Source organism: Octopus bimaculoides, chromosome 5 (genome assembly GCF_046866305.1).
Source record: "Octopus bimaculoides isolate indiv1 chromosome 5, ASM4686630v1, whole genome shotgun sequence".
NCBI lineage: Eukaryota > Metazoa > Mollusca > Cephalopoda > Octopoda > Octopodidae > Octopus > Octopus bimaculoides.
Genome location: NC_142932.1, coordinates 47,693,791 through 47,716,228, shown reverse-complemented (window position 1 = coordinate 47,716,228; position 22,438 = coordinate 47,693,791). Strand labels below are relative to the sequence as shown.

Sequence of the window (22,438 nt, the reverse complement as noted above, 5' to 3'; positions counted from 1 at the left end):
AACCCGGAACCATGTGGATGGAAAGCAAACTTCTTACCCAAACAGCCTTTTTGGTGTGTTTTGTTTGTGTGTTCTGTTTGCATGGTTCTTAATGTGAACTCGTTTGCTGAAACACATTTTGTTGCATCTCGGGAGGATCATCAAACAATCAGTTAGGTGGTTAAATAGTCTACCAACTGATGGATAATAAACAAAAGTGAAGTTAAACCAGTGCGAGTGTTTTTATTGGCAAAATGACCGTTCCAAGATGCAACAAAAATGGTTTCATTGCTCCTTTTTCTTCTTCTTTTTATTGTTTGGATGTATAAGTGTTTATTAACAGATTTCTAATCGATTCTGAAACTTTTGTTGTTTTTTTTTTTGCTAGTGATTTTTTTTTTTTGTAGGGGTTGCTTTTTGTTTTGTTTCTTTTGGAGGAGGAAGGTGTGGGGTCCTTGTTTATATTTTCAGCTTTTACAGAGAGTCTGACATTAGCATATTAACATAAACATATCCTTACATAGATATACACAGAAATATAAACCAACACATTCTACGTACACACTCGCTTTGTTTGCAAATGCACATGCATTTTTTCATCTTCCAAAACACACACACATACACTGATATGCTAAGCCGCATTAAGTAGAAAATTTTACTTGTCTGCTTGACATGTGGTATCTCACCAAGACAGTCTAACATCTTGCCCACAAACGTGTTGTGTACTCTCTCTCTCTCTCTCTCTCTCTCTCTCTCTCTCTCTATCTATCTATCTATCTATCTCACTCATTCTCTCACTCACTCTCTCACCCTCTCTCTTTTTCTATCTATCTATTTTTATCTCTCTTTCTCTCTCTCTCTTTCTCTTTCGCTCTCTCTCTCTCTCTCTCTCTCTCTCCCTCTCTCACAGTTTTCTCTATCTTCCATCGTAACAACATTTTCCTCTGGACCTTGGAACTAGCTATTCTTGTGTACATCCATTTATGTACCTGCAAATCACATCTGTCTCAACTCGTCATCCAAATTTTGGCACACGGTCAGCAATTTGGAGGGAAGGGGGTAGTCGATTTCGTCGATCCCCAGTGCTCAACTGGCACTTATTATATACCCCGGCGTGCAAACGATTCTGCCAGCTCGCCGTCTTTTCTTGGGAGAATATTAAGAGGGATATTAAGGGCAAATGTCGCATTAATCTAAAGAGAACATTATCGATACATTAATGACATCGATTTTAACAGTCTTGGAGGTCTGCAAACACCATGGTCACAAACCTTGTATTCTAATCAGAGAGTCTTGAGAGAATATTAAGTGGGACATTAACGGCATCAGACTTACTAATCTTACGAGAACATTATCGATGCATTAATGCAGTGGTTCTCAACCATTTTTTTTTTACCTGTAGACTACTTTGATTCCACTTTTACTCGGGTGAACCCTCTAGGCCATACGTTGTTTTCAAAAATTACATTATATTTTTATAATTAAATATTATTAGGAATTGCATTTAAAAAATTGTTAAAATATTTTGTGTATTGTGGAAGTACAACCAATTTATTGCACATAATTTTTACCAACAAAATCTTATATGGACCCTCAAGAGCCATATAAACCCCGGTCGAGAACCACTGCATTAATGACATCAATTTTATCAGTCTTGGAGGTCTGCAAACACCATGGTCAAAACCTTTTGTTCTATTCAGAAAGAGGAAAGAGAAAAAAAGGTCGTTGACTCCTCTAACTACGTCCTGAACCAGATTATAATAGATTTCGAAGTGTTCTACATCTCAATCAGGAACGCCGCGTTTCCTCAGCAAATAATAAGATGTTGTTTAATGGAATGAGATCGGTAGAATCGGTGAAGTATTGAATGAAAAGACTTGCAGTATTTGATATCGGCGTTTTACGTTTTGTCTTCAAGTCGATTTGAAGTTGTCGAGGTTGACTTTGCTTTTCATTTGTCGTAGTGTCGTAAAACAAAGTAAACTACTGATCAAGAATTAAGATCGACATAATCGACTGAACCTCACAAACAAAAAAGAAAGGCACACGAATCGATAAAGCCGTCAGAGGGTGGCCTAAAATTCCTTGTAGCAGTTGTTCCTACTCTTTGTAATCTGAATTCAAATCCGACTGTGGTCAACTTTGTCTTTCCTCATTTAGGGATCAATGAAATAATGTACCAGACGTGGCTGTGTGGTAAAAAGTTGGTTTTCCAGCCAAATGGTTCAGGTTTCAGTACCGCTGTATAGCACCTTGAGCAAGTGTTTTTTATTTTATTTTTTTTTACTATAGCCCCGGGCCGACCAATACTTTGTGAACGGATTTCATAGACAGAAACTGAAAGAAGCCGGTTGCTTTTGTATGTGTGTGTGTGTGTTCCCCACCATCATCTTGGAACGGTCATTTTGCCAATAAAAACACTCGCACTGGTTTAACTTCACTTTTGTTTATTATCCATCAGTTGGTAGACTATTTAACCACCTAACTGATTGTTTGATGATGGTGGGGAACACACACACACACATAAAAAAGCAACCGGCTTCTTTCAGTTTCTGTCTATGAAATCCGTTCACAAAGTTTTGGTCGGCCCGGGGCTATAGTAAAAAAAAAAAAAAAAAAAAGACACTTGCTCAAGGTGCTATACAGCGGTACTGAAACCTGAACCATTTGGCTGGAAAACCAACTTTTTAGGGTTAGGGTTCGGGTTTTAGAGTTAGGGTTAGTTTTAGGATTACAGTTAGGGTTATGATTGTTTTTGCCATAACCTCACTCATAACCCTAACCCTAAAACCCTATAACTCATAACCATAACCCTAACCCCAACCCTAACCCTAAAACCCTAAACCCTTACTAGGGAATAATGATATAATTAAACAGGGAATAACACTCTTGACATTGGCAAAAATTATTGTTTATAAAAAGAGCAGTAACTGTATTCAGCTGAATAGACGTCATGAAAACAAAAAGTGATTGGTAGGTCTCCGGACAAGATATCAGCTTCGGTTGACCTTCCTCCCATCCACCTTATTGCAAACAAAGACAGCTATTAAAAAGAATGCAATTAAAAAGAGAAAATAAAGTTGCATCGGCCGGGAATCGAAAACGGGCCGCCCGCGTGGCAGGCGAGCATTCTACCATTGAACCACCGATGCGCACACAATTAGTTTTGACGTAATTTGCTATATATCTAAAAGGGATTGGTACGTATATATTTTTTTATCTTATTTGATTGCTTGAAATTACAGAAATACGACAACTTTTAAAAAGCTATTAAAAAGAATGCAATTAAAAAAAGAAAATAAAGTTGCATCGGCCGGGAATCGAACCCGGGCCGCCCGCGTGGCAGGCGAGCATTCTACCACTGAACCACCGATGCGCACACAATTAGTTTTGATGTAATTTGCTATATATCTAAAAGGGATTGGTACGTATATATTTTTTTATCTTATTTGATTGCTTGAAATTACAGAAATACGACAACTTTTAAAAGGCTATTAAAAAGAATGCAATTAAAAAAAGAAAATAAAGTTGCATCGGCCGGGAATCGAACCCGGGCCGCCCGCGTGGCAGGCGAGCATTCTACCACTGAACCACCGATGCGCACACAATTAGTTTTGACGTAATTTGCTATATATCTAAATGGGATTGGTACGTATATATTTTTTTATCTTATTTGATTGCTTGAAATTACAGAAATACGACAACTTTTAAAAAGCTATTAAAAAGAATGCAATTAAAATAAGAAAATAAAGTTGCATCGGCCGGGAATCGAACCCGGGCCGCCTGCGTGGCAGGCGAGCATTCTACCACTGAACCACCGATGCGCACACAATTAGTTTTGACGTAATTTGCTATATATCTAAAAGGGATTGGTACGTATATATTTTTTTATCTTATTTGATTGCTTGAAATTACAGAAATACGACAACTTTTAAAAAGCATGCAATTAAAAAAAGAAAAGAAAGTTGCATCGGCCGGGAATCGAACCCGGGCCGCCCGCGTGGCAGGCGAGCATTCTACCACTGAACCACCGATGCGCACACAATTAATTTTGACGTAATTTGCTATATATCTAAAAGGGATTGGTACGTATATATTTTTTTATCTTATTTGATTGCTTGAAATTACAGAAATACGACAACTTTTAAAAAGCTATTAAAAAGAATGCAATTAAAAAAAAGAAAATAAAGTTGCATCGGCCGGGAATCGAACCCGGGCCGCCCGCGTGGCAGGCGAGCATTCTACCATTGAACCACCGATGCGCACGCAATTAGTTTTGACGTAATTTGCTATATATCTAAAAGGGATTGGTACGTATATATTTTTTTATCTTATTTGATTGCTTGAAATTACAGAAATACGACAACTTTTAAAAAGCTATTAAAAAGAATGCAATTAAAAAAAGAAAATAAAGTTGCATCGGCCGGGAATCGAACCCGCGCCGCCCGCGTGGCAGGCGAGCATTCTACCACTGAACCACCGATGCGCACACAATTAGTTTTGACGTAATTTGCTATATATCTAAAAGGGATTGGTACGTATATATTTTTTTATCTTATTTGATTGCTTGAAATTACAGAAATACGACAACTTTTAAAAAGCTATTAAAAAGAATGCAATTAAAAAAAGAAAATAAAGTTGCATCGGCCGGGAATCGAACCCGGGCCGCCCGCGTGGCAGGCGAGCATTCTACCATTGAACCACCGATGCGCACACAATTAGTTTTGACGTAATTTGCTATATATCTAAAAGGGATTGGTACGTATATATTTTTTTATCTTATTTGATTGCTTGAAATTACAGAAATACGACAACTTTTAAAAAGCTATTAAAAAGAATGCAATTAAAAAAAGAAAATAAAGTTGCATCGGCCGGGAATCGAACCCGGGCCGCCCGCGTGGCAGGCGAGCATTCTACCACTGAACCACCGATGCGCACACAATTAGTTTTGACGTAATTTGCTATATATCTAAAAGGGATTGGTACGTATATATTTTTTTATCTTATTTGATTGCTTGAAATTACAGAAATACGAAAACTTTTAAAAAGCTATTAAAAAGAATGCAATTAAAAAAAGAAAATAAAGTTGCATCGGCCGGGAATCGAACCCGGGCCGCCCGCGTGGCAGGCGAGCATTCTACCACTGAACCACCGATGCGCACACAATTAGTTTTGACGTAATTTGCTATATATCTAAAAGGGATTGGTACGTATATATTTTTTTTATCTTATTTGATTGCTTGAAATTACAGAAATACGACAACTTTTAAAAAGCTATTAAAAAGAATGCAATTAAAAAAAGAAAATAAAGTTGCATCGGCCGGGAATCGAACCCGGGCCGCCCGCGTGGCAGGCGAGCATTCTACCACTGAACCACCGATGCGCACACAATTAGTTTTGACGTAATTTGCTATATATCTAAAAGGGATTGGTACGTATATATTTTTTTATCTTATTTGATTGCTTGAAATTACAGAAATACGACAACTTTTAAAAAGCTATTAAAAAGAATGCAATTAAAAAAAGAAAATAAAGTTGCATCGGCCGGGAATCGAACCCGGGCCGCCCGCGTGGCAGGCGAGCATTCTACCACTGAACCACCGATGCGCACACAATTAGTTTTGACGTAATTTGCTATATATCTAAAAGGGATTGGTACGTATATATTTTTTTATCTTATTTGATTGCTTGAAATTACAGAAATACGACAACTTTTAAAAAGCTATTAAAAAGAATGCAATTAAAAAAAGAAAATAAAGTTGCATCGGCCGGGAATCGAACCCGGGCCGCCCGCGTGGCAGGCGAGCATTCTACCACTGAACCACCGATGCGCACACAATTAGTTTTGACGTAATTTGCTATATATCTAAAAGGGATTGGTACGTATATATTTTTTTATCTTATTTGATTGCTTGAAATTACAGAAATACGAAAACTTTTAAAAAGCTATTAAAAAGAATGCAATTAAAAAAAGAAAATAAAGTTGCATCGGCCGGGAATCGAACCCGGGCCGCCCGCGTGGCAGGCGAGCATTCTACCACTGAACCACCGATGCGCACACAATTAGTTTTGACGTAATTTGCTATATATCTAAAAGGGATTGGTACGTATATATTTTTTTTATCTTATTTGATTGCTTGAAATTACAGAAATACGACAACTTTTAAAAAGCTATTAAAAAGAATGCAATTAAAAAAAGAAAATAAAGTTGCATCGGCCGGGAATCGAACCCGGGCCGCCCGCGTGGCAGGCGAGCATTCTACCACTGAACCACCGATGCGCACACAATTAGTTTTGACGTAATTTGCTATATATCTAAAAGGGATTGGTACGTATATATTTTTTTATCTTATTTGATTGCTTGAAATTACAGAAATACGACAACTTTTAAAAAGCTATTAAAAAGAATGCAATTAAAAAAAGAAAATAAAGTTGCATCGGCCGGGAATCGAACCCGGGCCGCCCGCGTGGCAGGCGAGCATTCTACCACTGAACCACCGATGCGCACACAATTAGTTTTGACGTAATTTGCTATATATCTAAAAGGGATTGGTACGTATATATTTTTTTATCTTATTTGATTGCTTGAAATTACAGAAATACGACAACTTTTAAAAAGCTATTAAAAAGAATGCAATTAAAAAAAGAAAATAAAGTTGCATCGGCCGGGAATCGAACCCGGGCCGCCCGCGTGGCAGGCGAGCATTCTACCACTGAACCACCGATGCGCACACAATTAGTTTTGACGTAATTTGCTATATATCTAAAAGGGATTGGTACGTATATATTTTTTTTATCTTATTTGATTGCTTGAAATTACAGAAATACGACAACTTTTAAAAAGCTATTAAAAAGAATGCAATTAAAAAAAGAAAATAAAGTTGCATCGGCCGGGAATCGAACCCGGGCCGCCCGCGTGGCAGGCGAGCATTCTACCACTGAACCACCGATGCGCACACAATTAGTTTTGACGTAATTTGCTATATATCTAAAAGGGATTGGTACGTATATATTTTTTTATCTTATTTGATTGCTTGAAATTACAGAAATACGACAACTTTTAAAAAGCTATTAAAAAGAATGCAATTAAAAAAAGAAAATAAAGTTGCATCGGCCGGGAATCGAACCCGGGCCGCCCGCGTGGCAGGCGAGCATTCTACCACTGAACCACCGATGCGCACACAATTAGTTTTGACGTAATTTGCTATATATCTAAAAGGGATTGGTACGTATATATTTTTTTTATCTTATTTGATTGCTTGAAATTACAGAAATACGACAACTTTTAAAAAGCTATTAAAAAGAATGCAATTAAAAAAAGAAAATAAAGTTGCATCGGCCGGGAATCGAACCCGGGCCGCCCGCGTGGCAGGCGAGCATTCTACCACTGAACCACCGATGCGCACACAATTAGTTTTGACGTAATTTGCTATATATCCAAAAGGGATTGGTACGTATATATTTTTTTATCTTATTTGATTGCTTGAAATTACAGAAATACGACAACTTTTAAAAAGCTATTAAAAAGAATGCAATTAAAAAAAGAAAATAAAGTTGCATCGGCCGGGAATCGAACCCGGGCCGCCCGCGTGGCAGGCGAGCATTCTACCACTGAACCACCGATGCGCACACAATTAGTTTTGACGTAATTTGCTATATATCTAAAAGGGATTGGTACGTATATATTTTTTTATCTTATTTGATTGCTTGAAATTACAGAAATACGACAACTTTTAAAAAGCTATTAAAAAGAATGCAATTAAAAAAAGAAAATAAAGTTGCATCGGCCGGGAATCGAACCCGGGCCGCCCGCGTGGCAGGCGAGCATTCTACCACTGAACCACCGATGCGCACACAATTAGTTTTGACGTAATTTGCTATATATCTAAAAGGGATTGGTACGTATATATTTTTTTTATCTTATTTGATTGCTTGAAATTACAGAAATACGACAACTTTTAAAAAGCTATTAAAAAGAATGCAATTAAAAAAAGAAAATAAAGTTGCATCGGCCGGGAATCGAACCCGGGCCGCCCGCGTGGCAGGCGAGCATTCTACCACTGAACCACCGATGCGCACACAATTAGTTTTGACGTAATTTGCTATATATCTAAAAGGGATTGGTACGTATATATTTTTTTATCTTATTTGATTGCTTGAAATTACAGAAATACGACAACTTTTAAAAAGCTATTAAAAAGAATGCAATTAAAAAAAAGAAAATAAAGTTGCATCGGCCGGGAATCGAACCCGGGCCGCCCGCGTGGCAGGCGAGCATTCTACCACTGAACCACCGATGCGCACACAATTAGTTTTGACGTAATTTGCTATATATCTAAAAGGGATTGGTACGTATATATTTTTTTTATCTTATTTGATTGCTTGAAATTACAGAAATACGACAACTTTTAAAAAGCTATTAAAAAGAATGCAATTAAAAAAAGAAAATAAAGTTGCATCGGCCGGGAATCGAACCCGGGCCGCCCGCGTGGCAGGCGAGCATTCTACCACTGAACCACCGATGCGCACACAATTAGTTTTGACGTAATTTGCTATATATCTAAAAGGGATTGGTACGTATATATTTTTTTATCTTATTTGATTGCTTGAAATTACAGAAATACGACAACTTTTAAAAAGCTATTAAAAAGAATGCAATTAAAAAAAGAAAATAAAGTTGCATCGGCCGGGAATCGAACCCGGGCCGCCCGCGTGGCAGGCGAGCATTCTACCACTGAACCACCGATGCGCACACAATTAGTTTTGACGTAATTTGCTATATATCTAAAAGGGATTGGTACGTATATATTTTTTTATCTTATTTGATTGCTTGAAATTACAGAAATACGACAACTTTTAAAAAGCTATTAAAAAGAATGCAATTAAAAAAAGAAAATAAAGTTGCATCGGCCGGGAATCGAACCCGGGCCGCCCGCGTGGCAGGCGAGCATTCTACCACTGAACCACCGATGCGCACACAATTAGTTTTGACGTAATTTGCTATATATCTAAAAGGGATTGGTACGTATATATTTTTTTTATCTTATTTGATTGCTTGAAATTACAGAAATACGACAACTTTTAAAAAGCTATTAAAAAGAATGCAATTAAAAAAAGAAAATAAAGTTGCATCGGCCGGGAATCGAACCCGGGCCGCCCGCGTGGCAGGCGAGCATTCTACCACTGAACCACCGATGCGCACACAATTAGTTTTGACGTAATTTGCTATATATCTAAAAGGGATTGGTACGTATATATTTTTTTATCTTATTTGATTGCTTGAAATTACAGAAATACGAAAACTTTTAAAAAGCTATTAAAAAGAATGCAATTAAAAAAAGAAAATAAAGTTGCATCGGCCGGGAATCGAACCCGGGCCGCCCGCGTGGCAGGCGAGCATTCTACCACTGAACCACCGATGCGCACACAATTAGTTTTGACGTAATTTGCTATATATCTAAAAGGGATTGGTACGTATATATTTTTTTTATCTTATTTGATTGCTTGAAATTACAGAAATACGACAACTTTTAAAAAGCTATTAAAAAGAATGCAATTAAAAAAAGAAAATAAAGTTGCATCGGCCGGGAATCGAACCCGGGCCGCCCGCGTGGCAGGCGAGCATTCTACCACTGAACCACCGATGCGCACACAATTAGTTTTGACGTAATTTGCTATATATCTAAAAGGGATTGGTACGTATATATTTTTTTATCTTATTTGATTGCTTGAAATTACAGAAATACGACAACTTTTAAAAAGCTATTAAAAAGAATGCAATTAAAAAAAGAAAATAAAGTTGCATCGGCCGGGAATCGAACCCGGGCCGCCCGCGTGGCAGGCGAGCATTCTACCACTGAACCACCGAAGCGCACACAATTAGTTTTGACGTAATTTGCTATATATCTAAAAGGGATTGGTACGTATATATTTTTTTATCTTATTTGATTGCTTGAAATTACAGAAATACGACAACTTTTAAAAAGCTATTAAAAAGAATGCAATTAAAAAAAGAAAAGAAAGTTGCATCGGCCGGGAATCGAACCCGGGCCGCCCGCGTGGCAGGCGAGCATTCTACCACTGAACCACCGATGCGCACACAATTAGTTTTGACGTAATTTGCTATATATCTAAAAGGGATTGGTACGTATATATTTTTTTTATCTTATTTGATTGCTTGAAATTACAGAAATACGACAACTTTTAAAAAGCTATTAAAAAGAATGCAATTAAAAAAAGAAAATAAAGTTGCATCGGCCGGGAATCGAACCCGGGCCGCCCGCGTGGCAGGCGAGCATTCTACCACTGAACCACCGATGCGCACACAATTAGTTTTGACGTAGTTTGCTATATATCTAAAAGGGATTGGTACGTATATATCTTTTTATCTTATTTGATTGCTTGAAATTACAGAAATACGACAACTTTTAAAAAGCTATTAAAAAGAATGCAATTAAAAAAAGAAAATAAATTTGCATCGGCCGTGAATCGAACCCGGGCCGCCCGCGTGGCAGGCGAGCATTCTACCAATGAACCACCGATGCGCACACAATTGGTTTTGACGTAATTTGCTATATATCTAAAAGGGATTGGTACGTATCTATTTTTTAATCTTATTTGATTGCTTGAAATTACAGAAATACGACAACTTTAACATGAAATAAGTTGCAATATATACATTTTTATTAAGAATGCTAAGAGAAAAAGATGTTTTATATGACACATTCTACCAGTATCCCAAGTTTGAAAGACAGACAAACACGCAGACAGACAGACACGCACGCAGGCAGAAAGGCAAATGGGATGCAGGCGGGTAGGTAGGTAGGCAGGCAGGCAGACAAGCAAAGAGGGTGTATCTGTGTTGTGTGTGTGTGAGAGAGAGAGAAAGGGAGAGAGTGGGAGAGAGAGAGAGAGAGAGAGAGAGAGAGAAAGAAAGAAAGAAAGAAAGAAAGAAAGAAAAAAATAAAGAAAGAAAGAGAGAGAGGAGCTTGGTGTGGGGAGCAGAGATCTAGTTCGCATCCTATCACGTTTGCTGTGGTGTCTAGTAACACCGTCGGTCAGGGTATCTTGACCTGCATGCAGCCTTTGACCAGGTTTCTCTTCTGGAAGACTTGCAGGTGCCTACGTATTCATGTTTCTCCTCTTCACGCTGCCAGTGTTCTCCAAGGGAAAGACGAAGACCGCCGACCTAAAGTGTCTACGCGCACACTTGATTGCTCGACAACAGTACCATTCAAAATGTAGAACAGTGCTGCTTCTCAACACACAGACCGTGATTGGTAAGAAGTCTCCCGACAAGATATCAGCTTAGGTTGACCTTCCTCCCATCCAGCTTATTGCAAACAAACAAAGTAAACTATTAAAAAGAATGCAATTAAAAAAGCATAACGTTGCATCGGCCGGGAATCGAACCCGATAAAGCCGTCAGAGGGTGGCCTAAAATTCCTTGTAGTAGTTGTTCCTACTCTTTGTAATCAGAGTTCAAATCCGACTGTGGTCAACTTTGTCTTTCCTCATTTAAAGATCAATGAAATAATGTACCAGACGTGGCTGTATGGTAAACAGTTTGTTTTCCAACCAGATGGTTCAGGTGTCAGTACCGCTGTATGGCACCTTGGGCAAGTGTCTCTTTTTTTTTTTTTTTACTATAGCCCCGGGCCGACCAAAACTTTGTGAACGGATTTCATAGACAGAAACTGAAAGAAGCCGGTTGCTTGTGTGTGTGTGTGTGTGTGTGTGTGTGTGTGTGTGTGTGTGTGCGTGCGTGTGTTCCCCACCATCGCTTGACAACCGATGCTGGTTTGTTTATGTCCCGAAACTTAATTGACAAAGTACCAGGTTTAAAAAAGGAAAGTACTGGGGTCGATTCGCTCGACTAAAATTCTTCATGGCGGTGCCCCAGCATGACCACAGTTTAATGACTAAAACAAGTAAAAAATAAAAGAATTCACGAAGATAGATTAACGGAATTGGTAGAATGTAGAATGGAAGTATTTTTGTCTTTATTCCTCGTCTTTGACTTCTGTTTGTTTTGACGATGGACAGGCTCTGTCACCCTGATTAATATAAACACCTGGTCCTTGTCCTGGTTTCAGCAAAATCCACACATTTGCAAAAAGTCGAGCTACGATTCCATTTTCAGTACGTGCTCTTCGCATCCAACTTTTTTCCCGTAAGTTCTCAAAGGCCCCGTAAATAATGTCATGGACACTGTCCTTTTTTCTTTACCTAAGATGCAAAACAACAAAAATCAATATAAAGGATTGTACCTATATTTGAAACAAACAAATACGAATAAAGGGAAAAAAATAAAATTACTGTAAAAATTAAAGTTACATCGGCCGGGAATCGAACCCGGGCCGCCTGCGTGGCAGGCGAGCATTCTACCACTGAACCACCGATGCGCACACTACTGGATTTGACATAATTTGCTATATATATATAAAAGGAATTGGTATGTATCTTTATTTTTTATCTTATTTGTTTCAGTTTTTGGACTCTAGCTATGCTGGGGCGCGGCCTTGAAGGCTTTAGTCGAACAAATCAACTCCAGTACTCATATTTTAAGTCTGATATTTATTCTACCGTTTTGTCGAACCGCTAAGTTACGGGGATGTAAAGAAACCAACGTCGGTTGTCAAGCGATCGTGGGGGTAAACACAAACACATACACACATGTATAAGGCGCTTCCCCAGCATGACCGCGATGAAATGACTGAAACATGTAAAAGATATATATAGATAGATAGATAGATAGATTGATATACACCACAGGCTTTTTTCAGTTTCCGTCTACCAAATCCACTAACAAGGCTTTGGTTGGCCCAAGGCTATATAAAAGACACTAACCCAAAGTGCCACGAAGTGGGACTGAACCCGGAACCATGTGGATGGAAAGCAAACTTCTTACCCAAACAGCCTTTTTGGTGTGTTTTGTTTGTGTGTTCTGTTTGCATGGTTCTTAATGTGAACTCGTTTGCTGAAACACATATTGTTGCATCTCGGGAGGATCATCAAACAATCAGTTAGGTGGTTAAATAGTCTACCAACTGATGGATAATAAACAAAAGTGAAGTTAAACCAGTGCGAGTGTTTTTATTGGCAAAATGACCGTTCCAAGATGCAACAAAAATGGTTTCTTTGCTCCTTTTTCTTCTTTTTGTTGTTTGGATGTATAAGTGTTTATTAACGGATTTCTAATCGATTCTGAAACTTTTGTTGTTATTTTTTTTTTTGCTAGTGATTTTTTTTTTTGTAGGGGTTGCTTTTTGTTTTGTTTCTTTAAACCAACTCATTCTACGTACACACTCGCTTTATTTGCAAATGCACATGCATTTCATCTGCTAATACACACACACACACACACACACATCAATGTTAGAAAAACGTTAAGCCGAATATTAACAGCATCAACCTCAATAGTCTTAGGAGGATATTAGTTTCAAATTCTGGCACAACGGCAGCAATTTTGGTGGAGAGGTAAGTCGATTTCGTTGATCCGTAGTCTCAACTGGTACTTATTTCATCGACCCCGAAAGGAATGGAAAACAAAGTCAACCCCTCGGCGGAATTTGAACTCGGAACGTAAAGACGGACGAAATGGCGCTGGGCATTCTGCCCGGTGTGCTAACGATTCTTCCAACTCGCCGCTTTGTCTTGAGAGAATATTGGTTTCAAATTTTGGCACACGGTCAGCAATTTGGAGGGAAGGGGGTAGTCGATTTCGTCGATCCCCAGTGCTCAACTGGCACTTATTATATACCCCGGCGTGCAAACGATTCTGCCACCTCGCCGTCTTTTCTTGGGAGAATATTAAGAGGGATATTAAGGGCAAATATCGCATTAATCTAAAGAGAACATTATCGATACATTAATGACATCGATTTTAACAGTCTTGGAGGTCTGCAAACACCATGGTCACAAACCTTGTATTCTAATCAGAGAGTCTTGAGAGAATATTAAGTGGGACATTAACGGCATCAGACTTACTAATCTTACGAGAACAATATCGATGCATTAATGCAGTGGTTCTCAACCATTTTTTTTTTACCTGTAGACTCCTTTGATTCCTCTTTTACTCGGGTGAACCCTCTAGGCCATTCGCTGTTTTAAAAAATTACATTATAATTTTATAATTAAATATTATTAGGAATTGCATTTAAAAAATTGTTAAAATATTTTGTGTATTGTGGAAGTATAACCAATTTATTGCACATAATTTTTACCAACAAAATCTTATATGGACCTTCAAGAGCCATATAAACCCCGGTCGAGAACCACTGCATTAATGACATCAATTTTATCAGTCTTGGAGGTCTGCAAACACCATGGTCAAAACCTTTTGTTCTATTCAGAAAGAGGAAAGAGAAAAAAAGGTCGTGGACTCCTCTAACTACGTCCTGAACCAGATCATAATAGATTTCGAAGTGTTCTACATCTCAATCAGGAACGCCGCGTTTCCTCAGCAAATAATAAGATGTTGTTTAATGGAATGAGATCGGTAGTATCGGTGAAGTATTGAATGAAAAGACTTGCAGTATTTGATATCGGCGTTTTACGTTTTGTGTCCAAGTCAATTTGAAGTTGTAGAGGTTGACTTTGCTTTTCATTTGTCGGAGTCTCGTAAAAGAAAGTAAACTACTGGTCAAGAATTAAGATCGACATAATCGACTGAACCTCACAAACAAAAAACAAAGGCACACGAATCGATAAAGCCGTCAGAGGGTGGCCTAAAATTCCTTGTAGTAGTTGTTCCTACTCTTTGTAATCAGAGTTCAAATCCGACTGTGGTCAATTTTGTCTTTCCTCATTTAGGGATCAATGAAATAATGTACCAGACGTGGCTGTATGGTAAACAGTTTGTTTTCCAATCAGATGGTTCAGGTTTCAGTACCGCTGTATGGCACCTTGGGCAAGTGTGTCTTTTTTTTTTTTTTTACTATAGCCCCGGGCCGACCAAAACTTTGTGAACGGATTTCATAGACAGAAACTGAAAGAAGCCGGTTGCTTGTGTGTGTGTGTGTGTGTGTGTGTGTGTGTGTGTGTGTGTGCGCGTGCGTGTGTTCCCCACCATCGCTTGACAACCGATGCTGGTTTGTTTATGTCCCCGAAACTTAATTGACAAAGTACCAGGCTTAAAAAAGGAAAGTACTGGGGTCGATTCGCTCGACTAAAATTCTTCATGGCGGTGCCCCAGCATGACCACAGTTTAATGACTAAAACAAGTAAAAAATAAAAGAATTCACGAAGATAGATTAACGGAATTGGTAGAATGTAGAATGGAAGTATTTTTGTCTTTATTCCTCGTCTTTGACTTCTGTTTGTTTTGACGGTGGACAGGCTCTGTCACCCTGGTTAATATAAACACCTGGTCTTTGTCCTGGTTTCAGCAAAATCCACACATTTGCAAAAAGTCGAGCTACGATTCCATTTTCAGTACGTGCTCTTCGCATCCAACTTTTTTCCCGTAAGTTCTCAAAGGCCCCGTAAATAATGTCATGGACACTGTCCTTTTTTCTTTACCTAAGATGCAAAACAACAAAAATCAATATAAAGGATTGTACCTATATTTGAAACAAACAAATACGAATAAAGGGAAAAAAATAAAATTACTGTAAAAATTAAAGTTGCATCGGCCGGGAATCGAACCCGGGCCGCCCGCGTGGCAGGCGAGCATTCTACCACTGAACCACCGATGCGCACACTACTGGATTTGACATAATTTGCTATATATATATAAAAGGAATTGGTATGTATCTTTATTTTTTATCTTATTTGTTTCAGTTTTTGGACTCTAGCTATGCTGGGGCGCGGCCTTGAAGGCTTTAGTCGAACAAATCAACTCCAGTACTCATATTTTAAGTCTGATATTTATTCTACCGTTTTGTCGAACCGCTAAGTTACGGGGATGTAAAGAAACCAACGTCGGTTGTCAAGCGATCGTGGGGGTAAACACAAACACATACACACATGTATAAGGCGCTTCCCCAGCATGACCGCGATGAAATGACTGAAACATGTAAAAGATATATATAGATAGATAGATAGATAGATTGATATACACCACAGGCTTTTTTCAGTTTCCGTCTACCAAATCCACTAACAAGGCTTTGGTTGGCCCAAGGCTATATAAAAGACACTAACCCAAAGTGCCACGAAGTGGGACTGAACCCGGAACCATGTGGATGGAAAGCAAACTTCTTACCCAAACAGCCTTTTTGGTGTGTTTTGTTTGTGTGTTCTGTTTGCATGGTTCTTAATGTGAACTCGTTTGCTGAAACACATATTGTTGCATCTCGGGAGGATCATCAAACAATCAGTTAGGTGGTTAAATAGTCTACCAACTGATGGATAATAAACAAAAGTGAAGTTAAACCAGTGCGAGTGTTTTTATTGGCAAAATGACCGTTCCAAGATGCAACAAAAATGGTTTCTTTGCTCCTTTTTCTTCTTTTTATTGTTTGGATGTATAAGTGTTTATTAACGGATTTCTAATCGATTCTGAAACTTTTGTTGTTATTTTTTTTTTTGCTAGTGATTTTTTTTTTGTATGGGTTGCTTTTTGTTTTGTTTCTTTAAACCAACTCATTCTACGTACACACTCGCTTTATTTGCAAATGCACATGCATTTCATCTGCTAATACACACACACACACACACACATCAATGTTAGAAAAACGTTAAGCCGAATATTAACAGCATCAACCTCAATAGTCTTAGGAGGATATTAGTTTCAAATTCTGGCACAACGGCAGCAATTTTGGTGGAGAGGTAAGTCGATTTCGTTGATCCCTAGTCTCAACTGGTACTTATTTCATCGACCCCGAAAGGAATGAAAAACAAAGTCAACCCCTCGGCGGAATTTGAACTCGGAACGTAAAGACGGACGAAATAGCGCTGGGCATTCTGCCCGGTGTGCTAACGATTCTTCCAACTCGCCGCTTTGTCTTGAGAGAATATTGGTTTCAAATTTTGGCACACGGTCAGCAATTTGGAGGGAAGGGGGTAGTCGATTTCGTCGATCCCCAGTGCTCAACTGGCATTTATTATATACCCCGGCGTGCAAACGATTCTGCCAGCTCGCCGTCTTTTCTTGGGAGAATATTAAGAGGGATATTAAGGGCAAATATCGCATTAATCTAAAGAGAACATTATCGATACATTAATGACATCGATTTTAACAGTCTTGGAGGTCTGCAAACACCATGGTCACAAACCTTGTATTCTAATCAGAGAGTCTTGAGAGAATATTAAGTGGGACATTAACGGCATCAGACTTACTAATCTTACGAGAACATTATCGATGCATTAATGCAGTGGTTCTCAACCATTTTTTTTTTTACCTGTAGACTCCTTTGATTCCTCTTTTACTCGGGTGAACCCTCTAGGCCATTCGCTGTTTTAAAAAATTACATTATATTTTTATAATTAAATATTATTAGGAATTACATTTAAAAAATTGTTAAAATATTTTGTGTATTGTGGAAGTATAACCAATTTATTGCACATAATTTTTAGCAACAAAATCTTATATGGACCCTCAAGAGCCATATAAACCCCGGTCGAGAACCACTGCATTAATGACATCAATTTTATCAGTCTTGGAGTTCTGCAAACACCAATGTCAAAATATTTTCTTCTAGTCAGAAAGAAGAAAGGAAAAAAAGGTCGTGGACTCTTCTAACTACGTCCTGAACCAGACAATAATAAATTTCGAAGTGTTCTACATCTCAATCAGGAACGCCGCCTTTCCTCAGCAAATAATAAGACGTTGTTTAATGGAATGAGATCGGTAGAATCGGTGAAGTATTGAATGAAAAGACTTGCAGTATTTGATATCGGCGTTTTACGTTTTGTGTCCAAGTCAATTTGAAGTTGTAGAGGTTGACTTTGCTTTTCATTTGTCGGAGTCTCGTAAAAGAAAGTAAACTACTGGTCAAGAATTAAGATCGACATAATCGACTGAACCTCACAAACAAAAAAGAAAGGCACACGAATCGATAAAGCCGTCAGAGGGTGGCCTAAAATTCCTTGTAGTAGTTGTTCCTACTCTTTGTAATCAGAGTTCAAATCCGACTGTGGTCAATTTTGTCTTTCCTCATTTAGGGATCAATGAAATAATGTACCAGACGTGGCTGTATGGTAAACAGTTTGTTTTCCAACCAGATGGTTCAGGTTTCAGTCCCACTGTATAGCACCTTCGGCAAGTGTCTCTTTTTTTTTTTTTTTACTATAGCCCCGGGCCGACCAAAACTTTGTGAACGGATTTCATAGACAGAAACTGAAAGAAGCCGGTTGCTTGTATGTGTGTGTGTGTGTGTGTGTGTGTGTGTGTGCGTGCGTGTGTTCCCCACCATCGCTTGACAACCGATGTTGGTTTGTTTATGTCCCCGAAACTTAATTGACAAAGTATCAGGCTTAAAAAAGGAAAGTACTGGGGTCGATTCGCTCGACTAAAATTCTTCATGGCGGTGCCCCAGCATGACCACAGTTTAATGACTAGAACAAGAAAAAGATAAAAGAATTCACGAAGATAGATTAACGGAATTGGTAGAATGTAGAATGGAAGTATTTTTGTCTTTATTCCTCGTCTTTGACTTCTGTTTGTTTTGACGATGGACAGGCTCTGTCACCCTGATTAATATAAACACCTGGTCCTTGTCCTGGTTCCAGCAAAATCCACACATTTGCAAAAAGTCGAGCTACGATTCCATTTTCAGTACGTGCTCTTCGCATCCAACTTTTTTCCTTCTTTCTTTACCTAAGATGCAAAACAACAAAAATCAATATAAAGGATTGTACCTATATTTGAAACAAACAAATACGAATAAAGGGAAAAAAATAAAATTACTGTAAAAATTAAAGTTGCATCGGCCGGGAATCGAACCCGGGCCGCCCGCGTGGCAGGCGAGCATTCTACCACTGAACCACCGATGCGAACGTTTTACAAGGGTAAAAAATTGTCTATATATATAGTATATAAAAAATTTGTGGGATTCATTTTTTTATTATTATTGTTAATGACTGTCTATTAACGGGTTCCTATTCCATTCTGAAACGCTGTTCTGCTTCCCTGTTTGTTGTAGTTCCAGTTTTAGCGTGTAACCAGATATTAATATATTAACATACATACTCACTCACACGTGTACATAAATATACGCAGAAATATAAACGTACACTCACTCTATTTGCAAACTCATGTGTTTCAGCAGCCAGCAAAAATCCGTACACGCTTAGGCAGGCATACACACATACACACAACATGCTTACACATACATATACTCATATATTTATATATATATACATGAAATAATTTTTCGCTATATTTGCTGCATCTCTGAAGATACTTCGATTCTTGTAATAGTTGTTTTGCTGCAGAAGATACTTCGATTCTTGTAATAGTTGTTTTGCTGCAGTTATTTAACCGTCAAGTCAATCCATTCCAGTCTCTTGTTTCGGAAATGCAAATGTTAGCCTCGAGGCAACGGCTAATACGAAACAAGGGAGGTAACTTTTCTTTTCTTTTTTTTTTTGTAGTTTCTTCGTATAAATTTTCTTGCAGCTTTACTATTTCACACGATCAGAAACTACTTGTTGCTATTATTTTTATTCTTTAACCCCGGATTAGCTCTCGTCAAGCAGGTATACTTTAAAGACGTTTTCTGCCAATCTAATCAGGACTGGGGAATGTGGCTGCTATTTCTAACAAGTCGAGCGACCATATAGAACAGTAATGAGCAAACTGCGGCCCACAGGAGTTTCTGAAAAGTACGCCTAACCAAAATTTACTTCGCATATTTTTGGTTGAGCTCCCCGCTTGGTGATGAGATATGTCTAATCTAGTCTGCTTCTCCAAAAAGTTTGCTCATATCTGATATAGAAGGACCATTAATAGTTTAAAAGCCACATTTACTTATTTATTTAATTGCGGCTAGGTATAGTCGATAAGAACGATTTGTATACTTCATTAATATTCAATTTTAACAAACCCCACCTATCAAAAAAGAAAAAAATATACCACCAGTAGGGTTTGAATTCATAACATAAAGAAAGGTGCCTTAAATACTGCGACGAATTTTCCCCATCGTTATGCAGATTTTGCGATCCAACCAGTGAAGTCTATCATTTACTAAACGACATTACAAACAGGTTTATATGAAATATTAGGTTGTCTCACATGAAACGTCGCATTTGAAAAAGGAAACATTACTAAACGACATTACAAACAGGTTTATATGAAATATTAGGTTGTCTCACATGAAACGTCGCATTTGAAAAAGGAAACATTAAAATTGTTTTTTAAGTTTTAGAATATTTATTTACTTAATCAATTTATGATCCTGGTTCGTTTATGACCTTCATCCAACGTTCGTCTAAGACATATATTCCATCTTCAAAGAATCTGCCATCTTTTACATTGATAAGCTGATCGAATGCTTCAATTACCTGTTCTTTATTTAAGAATGTTTTATTGCGTATAGCAAACTCGAAGTGTTTAAATTCGTGATAATCAGTATGGGAGATATCAAGAGAATAAGGAGGATGTGCCAAAATTTCATAATTCAGGCTTTGCAACTTGTGGACCGTAGCTTGAGAAGTGTGAGGCCGTGTAATTTCATGAAGCAAAATTGGGCCATCTCTGTTCATTAATTTGGGTTGCTCAATTTTTAATTTTTCATGCCTACAATCAATTTCCTGACAATAGGATGTTGCTGTAACAGTTTTTAATTGTTACAAAAATGAATAATGAATAAACCCCTTTGTTGACCACCATACAATGACCATCAACTTTTTAGGATGCAATGGTGGCTTTGGGTAGTGTTTTGGTAACTCTCCTGCATCTAACTACTGTCTCGTCCCCCTGTTGTTATCAAAGAATATCCATTTCACATCACACGTAATGAGTCGATACAAAAATGGTTCTCTTTCTAACCGAGAAATAAGCATTGAACACGCTGTAAGACGTCTATTTCTGTGGATCTCATTAAGTTGATGGAGAACAAACCTACCCATCTTTTTGACTTTTCCAATTTTCTTCAAGTGTCGAGAAAGCAGTTACGGGAGATGTCTGGAGCTCTGATCCGATTTTTCGGACGGTTATTCTCGGATTTCGTTTAACCAAAGCATTCAATTCCTCATGCCGAATAACTGATTTAGGTCACCCTCTTAGTTCATTTTTAAGGCTTTCATTTTCTAAACGAACCATCTCTGAACAGTTCAAATGTCAACAGAATCGTTACCAAAAGCCCGCTTGATGTTTCGTAGAGCTTCGGTGGCAGAGTGACTTGTATTCGTACAAGAAAATCACTCGGTGTTGTTCAGTTGTCAACGTTATCATAAGAACTGTGGGTAGCAATTTTGAATAATAGTATTGTCTTGAAAGAAAAAGAGTAAACACAAGCATATATATAGAAACTCATTAAAAATCCATTTATAGATGACTCATAAGAAACCCGTTTAAAATACATTTCATGTGAGACAACCTAATAGAATATATATGTAATGCAGTAAGATGAAAACTAACTTTGGTTAATTCATATTATCCATGCAATTACCGGATAAAAGCTCCCGCGTAGTGTTTAAAGCAGCGGTTCTCAAGTGCGGTTCCCTGAGCCACGTGCAGCCCTCAAGCATCCTTCCGGCAGCCCCCCGACGGCCTTCCTTCTATAAATATAATAAATTTTTTGACCATTAGGTTTATTAAAATATATTTGTGACATATTTCAACTTCTGAAGACAAGTTCATGGCGATTACTGTAGAGAAAAAAATTGTATTTATGGTAAAAGGTGTAAAAACAGCGTGTCTGATTCCCAGACACAGCGTTTCTAGCTCTTTAGATATTATCAATGAGAAATGCCGAAGAGAGTTAACTCTGAGTAGATTTAAAGCCGTAGCTTTAACTAAATCGACTTCTTTTTTTTTTTTTTTTTTTTTTATGCTGCCCAGGTCTTGAATCCGGTCCGGATATTAAAAAGGTTGAGAACCACGAGTTTAAAGTCTAAAATATCAAGTAAGATAGATAACTTCAATAAAATCAATTTTAGTCAAGTAACTTACATGTACTGTGGGTTTTACATACGAAATATAGCGCGATGTTTCTCATCAGTGGCTGATGTTGTGAGGATTATAAAGGAGATGGAGGAATTGTTGTGATTCTTTCTACTATAGGCACAAGGCCCGAAATTTTGAAGATAATCGATTACATCGACCCCATAAAATGCAAAGTCAACTTCGGCTGAATTCGAACTCAGAACGTAAAACCGGCAAAAATGCTTCAAAGCATTTTTGCCCGGCATGCTAATGATTCTGTTTACAACTTGCCATGATTAATAAAATTAGGAGAGATTGAAATTTGTTTAAACATGCTCAACACCATAGCAAAGAAAGAAGAATGCTATTTTATATATACTACAGGAACAGGCGTGGTTGTTGTGTGGTAAGAAATTTGCTTCCCAGCCC

At 38.0% G+C, this 22,438-nt stretch overlaps 29 non-coding genes across 29 annotated transcripts; all 29 read right to left on the bottom strand.

Annotated features, from left to right (window-relative positions):
• Window positions 1-3,284: 3,284 nt before the first annotated feature.
• Trnag-gcc (transfer RNA glycine (anticodon GCC)) lies at window positions 3,285-3,355 on the bottom strand. Its single transcript has one exon. It is a non-coding gene; the product is annotated as a tRNA-Gly (tRNA).
• A 153-nt stretch (window positions 3,356-3,508) lies between these two features.
• On the bottom strand, window positions 3,509-3,579 carry Trnag-gcc (transfer RNA glycine (anticodon GCC)). Its single transcript has one exon. It is a non-coding gene; the product is annotated as a tRNA-Gly (tRNA).
• A 366-nt stretch (window positions 3,580-3,945) lies between these two features.
• On the bottom strand, window positions 3,946-4,016 carry Trnag-gcc (transfer RNA glycine (anticodon GCC)). Its single transcript has one exon. It is a non-coding gene; the product is annotated as a tRNA-Gly (tRNA).
• An 826-nt stretch (window positions 4,017-4,842) lies between these two features.
• Window positions 4,843-4,913, bottom strand: Trnag-gcc (transfer RNA glycine (anticodon GCC)). The gene has a single exon. It is a non-coding gene; the product is annotated as a tRNA-Gly (tRNA).
• Window positions 4,914-5,066: 153 nt separating this feature from the next.
• Trnag-gcc (transfer RNA glycine (anticodon GCC)) lies at window positions 5,067-5,137 on the bottom strand. Its single transcript has one exon. It is a non-coding gene; the product is annotated as a tRNA-Gly (tRNA).
• A 154-nt stretch (window positions 5,138-5,291) lies between these two features.
• Window positions 5,292-5,362, bottom strand: Trnag-gcc (transfer RNA glycine (anticodon GCC)). Its single transcript has one exon. It is a non-coding gene; the product is annotated as a tRNA-Gly (tRNA).
• A 153-nt stretch (window positions 5,363-5,515) lies between these two features.
• Trnag-gcc (transfer RNA glycine (anticodon GCC)) lies at window positions 5,516-5,586 on the bottom strand. Its single transcript has one exon. It is a non-coding gene; the product is annotated as a tRNA-Gly (tRNA).
• A 153-nt stretch (window positions 5,587-5,739) lies between these two features.
• Window positions 5,740-5,810, bottom strand: Trnag-gcc (transfer RNA glycine (anticodon GCC)). Its single transcript has one exon. It is a non-coding gene; the product is annotated as a tRNA-Gly (tRNA).
• A 153-nt stretch (window positions 5,811-5,963) lies between these two features.
• Trnag-gcc (transfer RNA glycine (anticodon GCC)) lies at window positions 5,964-6,034 on the bottom strand. The gene has a single exon. It is a non-coding gene; the product is annotated as a tRNA-Gly (tRNA).
• Window positions 6,035-6,188: 154 nt separating this feature from the next.
• Trnag-gcc (transfer RNA glycine (anticodon GCC)) lies at window positions 6,189-6,259 on the bottom strand. The gene has a single exon. It is a non-coding gene; the product is annotated as a tRNA-Gly (tRNA).
• Window positions 6,260-6,412: 153 nt separating this feature from the next.
• Trnag-gcc (transfer RNA glycine (anticodon GCC)) lies at window positions 6,413-6,483 on the bottom strand. The gene has a single exon. It is a non-coding gene; the product is annotated as a tRNA-Gly (tRNA).
• A 153-nt stretch (window positions 6,484-6,636) lies between these two features.
• Window positions 6,637-6,707, bottom strand: Trnag-gcc (transfer RNA glycine (anticodon GCC)). The gene has a single exon. It is a non-coding gene; the product is annotated as a tRNA-Gly (tRNA).
• Window positions 6,708-6,861: 154 nt separating this feature from the next.
• On the bottom strand, window positions 6,862-6,932 carry Trnag-gcc (transfer RNA glycine (anticodon GCC)). Its single transcript has one exon. It is a non-coding gene; the product is annotated as a tRNA-Gly (tRNA).
• A 153-nt stretch (window positions 6,933-7,085) lies between these two features.
• Trnag-gcc (transfer RNA glycine (anticodon GCC)) lies at window positions 7,086-7,156 on the bottom strand. The gene has a single exon. It is a non-coding gene; the product is annotated as a tRNA-Gly (tRNA).
• Window positions 7,157-7,310: 154 nt separating this feature from the next.
• Window positions 7,311-7,381, bottom strand: Trnag-gcc (transfer RNA glycine (anticodon GCC)). Its single transcript has one exon. It is a non-coding gene; the product is annotated as a tRNA-Gly (tRNA).
• A 153-nt stretch (window positions 7,382-7,534) lies between these two features.
• Trnag-gcc (transfer RNA glycine (anticodon GCC)) lies at window positions 7,535-7,605 on the bottom strand. Its single transcript has one exon. It is a non-coding gene; the product is annotated as a tRNA-Gly (tRNA).
• A 153-nt stretch (window positions 7,606-7,758) lies between these two features.
• On the bottom strand, window positions 7,759-7,829 carry Trnag-gcc (transfer RNA glycine (anticodon GCC)). The gene has a single exon. It is a non-coding gene; the product is annotated as a tRNA-Gly (tRNA).
• Window positions 7,830-7,983: 154 nt separating this feature from the next.
• Window positions 7,984-8,054, bottom strand: Trnag-gcc (transfer RNA glycine (anticodon GCC)). Its single transcript has one exon. It is a non-coding gene; the product is annotated as a tRNA-Gly (tRNA).
• Window positions 8,055-8,208: 154 nt separating this feature from the next.
• On the bottom strand, window positions 8,209-8,279 carry Trnag-gcc (transfer RNA glycine (anticodon GCC)). The gene has a single exon. It is a non-coding gene; the product is annotated as a tRNA-Gly (tRNA).
• A 154-nt stretch (window positions 8,280-8,433) lies between these two features.
• Window positions 8,434-8,504, bottom strand: Trnag-gcc (transfer RNA glycine (anticodon GCC)). The gene has a single exon. It is a non-coding gene; the product is annotated as a tRNA-Gly (tRNA).
• A 153-nt stretch (window positions 8,505-8,657) lies between these two features.
• On the bottom strand, window positions 8,658-8,728 carry Trnag-gcc (transfer RNA glycine (anticodon GCC)). The gene has a single exon. It is a non-coding gene; the product is annotated as a tRNA-Gly (tRNA).
• Window positions 8,729-8,881: 153 nt separating this feature from the next.
• On the bottom strand, window positions 8,882-8,952 carry Trnag-gcc (transfer RNA glycine (anticodon GCC)). Its single transcript has one exon. It is a non-coding gene; the product is annotated as a tRNA-Gly (tRNA).
• A 154-nt stretch (window positions 8,953-9,106) lies between these two features.
• On the bottom strand, window positions 9,107-9,177 carry Trnag-gcc (transfer RNA glycine (anticodon GCC)). Its single transcript has one exon. It is a non-coding gene; the product is annotated as a tRNA-Gly (tRNA).
• A 153-nt stretch (window positions 9,178-9,330) lies between these two features.
• On the bottom strand, window positions 9,331-9,401 carry Trnag-gcc (transfer RNA glycine (anticodon GCC)). The gene has a single exon. It is a non-coding gene; the product is annotated as a tRNA-Gly (tRNA).
• Window positions 9,402-9,555: 154 nt separating this feature from the next.
• On the bottom strand, window positions 9,556-9,626 carry Trnag-gcc (transfer RNA glycine (anticodon GCC)). The gene has a single exon. It is a non-coding gene; the product is annotated as a tRNA-Gly (tRNA).
• Window positions 9,627-10,003: 377 nt separating this feature from the next.
• On the bottom strand, window positions 10,004-10,074 carry Trnag-gcc (transfer RNA glycine (anticodon GCC)). Its single transcript has one exon. It is a non-coding gene; the product is annotated as a tRNA-Gly (tRNA).
• Window positions 10,075-10,228: 154 nt separating this feature from the next.
• Trnag-gcc (transfer RNA glycine (anticodon GCC)) lies at window positions 10,229-10,299 on the bottom strand. Its single transcript has one exon. It is a non-coding gene; the product is annotated as a tRNA-Gly (tRNA).
• Window positions 10,300-15,606: 5,307 nt separating this feature from the next.
• On the bottom strand, window positions 15,607-15,677 carry Trnag-gcc (transfer RNA glycine (anticodon GCC)). Its single transcript has one exon. It is a non-coding gene; the product is annotated as a tRNA-Gly (tRNA).
• Window positions 15,678-18,844: 3,167 nt separating this feature from the next.
• Trnag-gcc (transfer RNA glycine (anticodon GCC)) lies at window positions 18,845-18,915 on the bottom strand. Its single transcript has one exon. It is a non-coding gene; the product is annotated as a tRNA-Gly (tRNA).
• Window positions 18,916-22,438: the final 3,523 nt, after the last annotated feature.